The sequence below is a fragment of the Falco cherrug genome, chromosome 3 (assembly GCF_023634085.1).
Source record: "Falco cherrug isolate bFalChe1 chromosome 3, bFalChe1.pri, whole genome shotgun sequence".
Lineage (NCBI taxonomy): Eukaryota > Metazoa > Chordata > Aves > Falconiformes > Falconidae > Falco > Falco cherrug.
In genome coordinates, this window is record NC_073699.1 from 95,598,575 (window position 1) to 95,605,689 (window position 7,115).

The window sequence follows — 7,115 nt, forward strand, 5'->3', positions numbered from 1 at the left end:
TCCAAAATACATTTCAATCTTCCAATTGATTGGGCTGCAGAAGAAAAAGGAATTTCAGTGGTTGAAGTCCAGTAATGTTTTGTCCCAGACCAAATGTAGCAAGCAGATATAGTAATTATGAATTGTCTGGATCAGACGTAGTTCCCAAAACCATTTGACGTATGATCAGACTCTGTGGTTCTTCGTAAAGCTGCAGAGTTAATCTGCTGCCTCGTTAGGCTAGCTGAGTCTGACTGACCTCATGGAAAAGTACTACAGACCTGTATACCTCTCAGATGTAGGAGCACAATGGCAAGTACGCACAATTTTTCACAAAGATACCTTAGCAAGGATGCCAACCTCATGAGGAAAATATTAAAATAAGATTTAAGTTTTGGTGGCTATAGCTAACGTCATGGAAATTTAAAGCTAACTTCTTATACTGGTGTATGCACTGCCATACCAGTGAGCTTGAGTGTCTGTTCATTCCCAGTCCAGGTCAGAATAGGAGGTTTTAGATAAATGGAGAAACGTGACCTGAAATTTTCTATTGATAGATCTGAATTTTTGCTCTTTACATTGTAGAAAAGCTATTCTAAATTAATTTTGGAATTTTACATTACGTTTGGCCAAGCAGCAGTAATTAATCAACACTCCCAGTGCTTACATCTAGTTTCTCCTCTATATATGAGACATAATGCAAATACAGGTGGGTTTTTTTTCAGGCGGAAGTACCTCTGCATGAGAATTTACACTTGTAGCTGTTGTTCATGTGATTAAATAGTTCCTTGAGCCCATGACATCATCATCCTGGATCACCACAGCCATGAGTTCGCATGTGCTGGTGGTGCTCAGGCAGGGTTTCTATCACTGCAGGCATGGTCCGAAGGTGTTGCCATTTCCCTCCAAACTGGGGGGTGGGGTGGGGTGTGGGGGGGGTCGAGGGGGGCTGTTATTTAGCACACAGGTTTCCAGTTGCCAGTGTCTGGAGCTCACACGGTCATAAACCAACAAAGGGAAAAAAGAGAGCACATAACATGGGATTCAGAAATAATTCATGATGATTTAGTTTAATTTGAGTTACTATAACCCTAAAGCTCCATTAAAACCTAAAATGAATGCTATTTCCTCCTGAGAGCAGAGAACAATCTGCTAACTTTTGCCAAGATGAGAGCTATTATGGTGTACAACATGAACGCATATAAATTACAAGGTTTATATTTGCTGGTTTTCCTAATGTTAACTTTGACTGGCATGTCAAATTAAAAGCAAGAGGGGGAAAAAATAGAAAAACCTGCATCAGATTAAGAAACATGTAAGGCAGTGTAATTTCTAACTACAAAACACAAGACCTTCACACTTCAAACAATCCAAACAGGTTTTCTTTTAATGATTAGGTTTCACTTTTTTCCCCTTTATGCTAGAGATGCATAGAGAGCTACAGTAGTATTTGGAAATAATTCAGTAAGCTGGGTATCTCCTTTTTTCACAACTGTGGTAACACTGGGGATGTTTCAGGTTTCCTACTGTTAATGTTTGGTGCAAGGAATGCAGGAAAATTAAAGTAGGTTGAAAATTCCTGATTGAAACGAATGTAGAAAATCAAATACAATTTTGTATCTCAGGACATGACACTGAAATTGGCCTGAGCGCTCTCGTAATGGCCCTTGCAGCCTTTTGCAGGTAAACAAATAGGAAGTTGCTTTCCATTAAGGAAGACAGATGCTGCAGAGAGCCTGGGTCTCCCCAGAGCAGCTGCTCTATCTAAGATCCAAATAGGTCATTTAAGCCCTGATCCCACAATGAGAACTATTGGGTCAGAATGTGCGTATCCAGGGATTAAGTCATGACCTGATAAAAGTGAAAAACTGGGATTTTTATATATACTTAAAGCATGTTTTCAGAACATGAATATTTCAGAGGGAATTTTTTTCCTGCCTCACTCTTCGTATTTGATACGAAGAACTTCAACTTTTGCTCATTTCAATTCAGCTGATTTTCACTCCCATTGTTCAGCTCTTTTTTCATTCAGATAGTTTAATTTACCTACTCTTTTATACACACAGCTACTGTGTTTATGGATAGTGAAATGCTTTTCTATATGTCAAATGAGCTTTTTAAAAGTATTATACTCTGCAGGCATGCAGGGGATGATGTTTAAACATAGCTTTCTCCTGCCTAGGCTTCCACTCGATTGAATTTTGAATCTCCTATGAGGTGAAAAAAATTGATTATGGGACATTTTGGATAGGGTTTGGAACATAACTGTCTGGCTATCTATTGATGTGCATTACCAGAAGCATCATAAAGCAACTGGGTCCAGGATGTCCTTTAAAGGAGATTATTGGGTAGGGAATGGCTTAACGTTTCTAGCTTCTTGTTGAATATTTTGAACGGGGAAGGGTACTGCTGTAGCAGTCTACATTACTGGAATGTGCTCTTTTCCCTCTTACAGAAGCTGAAAAACTCATCAACATGTGGTTGGAAAGGCAACAACTGCCCAACAAGCCAGGAGCAGCAGGGGATGGATGGGCAGACACAGACTGAAGGCTCCCCTCTGCCTTGGCAGTGAGCTGGGGCAACTGGTGCTGTGGTGAGGAGAGTGGGGGGACTGCCTTTCCCTCTGACCCTCATCGCCTCCCCCCACATGCCTTCTCCATCAGTGGCAGGAGAAGCTGCCTTAGCATCTCAGTCCTCTTGTATGGTCTGTAGGGTCACCTCTCGGTTTTGTTACACCATCCCTGTCTGCTTGCTGCTCTAGGAGGGATGGGGTAGGGGCAGCAGTTCCCTTCACTATAGTTTTTGGCAACAGTGGCCAATCCACAGTTAATGGCAACTCAGATGCCAACAGGAATGAAGATATGCTTTATTCGTACAATGAGCTTCAGAAGATGTCTCAGAGTTGTTCGGTGTTGGGGTTAAGAAAAGGCTGGAACAAAGCTGTAATTTTGCTTTTTTTTCCTTCTCCTGCACCATCACTTGTGTTTTAGCCCTTTGCCTGCTGGAGAAAATATGAATTTTATATTCCTTGCAGCTTTGGTCCTTCCATATTCATACTTAGAAGAAGAACAAACTTTTAATGTTCTTAGTGAGTCTAAAACAATTTCCAAGTCTGTTAATTTCATAACCATATTATTGCCAATTGCAAAGTCACCAGTCTCAATTCTATGACTGCTTTTGGCTCTCTCTCTCCAACTCCCCACGCCCCCACACCCCCTGCCCTTTGTAGCTTCAAGTTCACTATTTTATTGCTGAAAAATCCTAGTGTTTTTATTCCTGTTCTAAATCTGGCTGCTTCCAAATCCCTGGGGTTCCAAGTCAATATGTTTGGTAATGACTTCACACAAAGGAAAAGGAAAATAAGCCCATTTCTGTTTTCCATTGTTGTGATAAATGCATATCTGAACTTTCAGCCCATCTTGGCTTCAGAAAATAAAGTAACCAGCTTTGCTGAGTGACAGTGTGGTCTGAGGAGCAGACTGTGTCAAGAGGAGTACTGTGACACCCCATTTTCTTTGTTTATTTTTCAGTGCTCAGGTGAGTTATCTTCCACATCTGAAAAAAGTAAGGGATGCAGGTATAAAACTGAAATAGGATTGTTTTAAACAAAACTGAAACAGGGGACTGTTTAAACTTGAAATTAGGCTAAGACCCAGTCATATGAACAAAGATTAATATCGTCTTATAAGAGGCACTGCATAAAATCCCACAAAGGAAGGCCATGCCCCTAAAGAGAGCACAGAGGTACATGTGATTGATTCAAAAGCATTCAAAATTAACCATCCAGAGGTCAGGTTTTAAGGAAATAAACATTTTCTGTGGAAGACACCAAATTTTATCAGGATTTTCTGTCAAGAGACATTTTGCTCACATGCAGTGTGTGGTAAACCCCCAGTCAGAGCTACTGGTATCCCTGAATTTTGGCATGATGCTCCTTTAGTACAGTTTCTTGATGTGACTGTCTTCTCTTTAATCGCAAAGCCTTCCTCATCCTGCTCTTTCCTTTTAGCTTACTTTGTAGTTTAACAAATGGGATCAGATTTTTCTTTCTGGAGAGTTCTTGTAGATTTATACCTGTGCAAATGCGAACAGAGCAGAACACACGTGCAACCATGAAATTGGAAAAAAACAAAACAAAACCCTAAGCAAAACTCCTAAAGTTCAGCACCACCGCCACCCCCCAAGTTTTCTGTGTTGGGAGCCTCCCAATCTGTTGTGTGTAAAACTGTGTATCTGGACACGCTGGTTTTGGGGCAAAGCTCCCAGTGACCCCTTTAAAGTCGGAGCAGATTTTGCATCCAGTCCGTGCTGCCGTAGCCTGGTCAGCAGGGGTTTGACCCGAGCCGGCCAGCACACAGCGAGGCCATGTGTCTGCTTTGTGATGCAGTCACACAAAAGTGACATTAATGTAGATGTACTTAAGTAATAGTATAATTCTGAGTAGTGTCCTCAGAGGATGAATTGTACTAAGAACCAGTATAGTGATGCTAAATTGAGCACTAAATTGAAGGCTTAAAAATGAGGAAGCTAGTAAAAAAAGATGTTAAGGTGAAAAGTGAGGAAATTAAAGTGTTGCAGCTCAGCATGGGGGCTACTTAAACATCCCATAAAATGAGTAATAAATGACTACCCCTAGGAAAAAAAAGAGCAACTCAAAGAGCAGGATTGCAAATTAATAGGTATAGGTAAAGGCAAAATTCTGGAAAAGCTGAACACGTCTATGTACAGGAAGGGAAGAACTCGGCTTATGAAGAGGATTATAATTAATGGCAGGTAAATAAGAGACAGAAATGCGGGAATACTAAAAGGCATTTTGCAAAGCAAACAGCCGAAAGCATATAAACAAATAACAAAGAATTGTTTAAATCTACAAAGAGCAGGAAGCCTGCTCAGGCAGACAGAGCCAGAGTCAGCTAAAGGACAAAGCACTGTGAGAGGGGGCAGAATAGGGAACAGCTGTGTGGGCGCTCTCCTGGCTGCTTCTCCTGGCCATGCTCTTTCCTGGCCTGGTGTCCCCTGCCCTGAATATTTGTCTTTCTTGCCATGGGCATTCTCATGTGATTTGGTTGTTGGGGGTTTTTTTTTGTTGTGTTGTTTTTTTTTTTCCTCCTATTTTCCTTTGGTCTGTGGACTTTCCTCCATCACTGGGCGCAGTCTATGGCTTATGTTTCAAACCATCCCCCGGAGAAAGGGATATTTCCCCAGGATTATTTAAGTCTAGAAGCATTTTGAAAATGGAATGCCTGTAAAATCCCAGACCCCAAAGATCCTTAGGGAATTTAATCTCTATAAATGTTTTGTCAACATTTTCTTTTACCTCTTTTGTGGCTTATATTACAATGATTGAAATGTGGGAGCATATGGTATAACATAAGATATTAAAATGATAAAGAATACACAAAGCATTCTTGCAACAGCTTTGTGCATCTGCTTCAGCATCTTGGCTAAATTCCAATATAGGTTATTAGATTCCTAAATTCCCGACTCTTTACTTGTGATAAGGTTGAATTGCATCTATTCTAGTGTCCTGTGCAACCATGCCTCAGTTTCCGAGCTGTACCATCCTCTGATTAAAGACCTGATTTAAGATTTACCCTCGTGCCAAACCGCTAATTCTTGCTGTAGCAAAACAGTCCTTGAGAACAAATTAGTCTTTTCAGCCCAGCTTCTGGGTTGTTGATACTCTGCTGGTGTCTTCGGAGGCTGGAGTGGGTATTTCTCCCACCTTTTTGAAGTGTCCTGAACCCTGAACAGTGGTGGCCCTGAGAAGCCAGAGCCTAGAGACTAGAAGAGTAAGACCCTCTGATACAGTATTAAATAATGTGTTGCTAGTAGCTCATTCCTCTCTAAGAATCATTTTATATGGTGAATGTTCACCAGATTTTAGTGCTACAAAATAATTTGTGAAATTTGGAGGGCAAAGACTTGTAAAAGAATGTAAGTTTGTGGTGTGAAGCCTAATATTTTTCTAGTTTGTTCTCTGGATAATTTGGGAACGTTTGGCATTTAATAAGTAGAATGCTGCCTTTAAGTATTTTCTTTTACCTTAAGCTCGTAAGATAAAATTCAGGCATAGAAAAGAGTGGAAAATCACTGGTTAACAAAGAAAACTGATTTTAGATGAGGTAACCACTCTGTTGTATAGGGTTTTATTCTGTATTACACTGTATTTAACAATAGAGATACATTTGGGGATGAATGAAGGGAAGTAGGTGGTTAGAAAAAATGATAGATATCCTTGTGTAGTCATGAAAATGACATACAGAATCTCTTGTACAGGAGGAAAAACAAGCTGTGGTTTTGAAATGTAGCTTAAGGGAATGGCTAGTAAAAAAAAAACTGCTGAAAAAAGTTACGGATATGTGCCAACGGTAACTGCCTGTGTTTGTTTTGCTTTCGGTTAAAAGTAATTTTAAATTGGAAAAGTAAAAATTTATGTAATTGGGGATTTTGGTCGTGTATGAAGCTAAACCTTTAGAATTTCCACAGGACTTGAGAAAAGTGGAGATTTTTTTATAAGGCATATGTTTTAATGGTTTAAAATAGTAAGTCTAATAATGTATATGTGTATATATATGTGTGTGTGTGCATACACGATATCCAGGGAAGGTGAGGGTAGGAGGAAAAGAACTTCCAATAACTTGGCAGTCATATAAAAACAAACAATAATCAGGGTAAGTTACAATTTCACAACAGGAAATGTAGAAAGCCAAATCATACTCCCTGTGCACCACTCGAGTAACCACACTGTGCTCTGGGGAGTCCTGGGGGCAAAGGATCTTCCCACCCAGATGTTGCACAGCTGCAGCAGGCTAGGCAGAATCGGCTGCTTCATTGAGGAAAGTGTGGTCATGTGGGGAAAGTGTTCAGCTGAGATTTGCAAAGCTGCAGAGGGGAAATGCTCGGGTCCATTAACTGGCATTCAAACCAAGGTGACCTGGAAAGTTCCAAGCTTCTCTGTTATGTTTTTGCTCTTTCATGGGGAAAAGAAATCAGAGCTGTAATGTGAGTGAGGGTGGTCAGAAGGTAATGTGCCTAGCCTGTATTTCAGCCCGCTCCTTCTCCAGAGCTGGTAATATTATCCCAAACATTGATTATTATTTTTTTTTCCTAAACAAATACATCTTACCATAAAA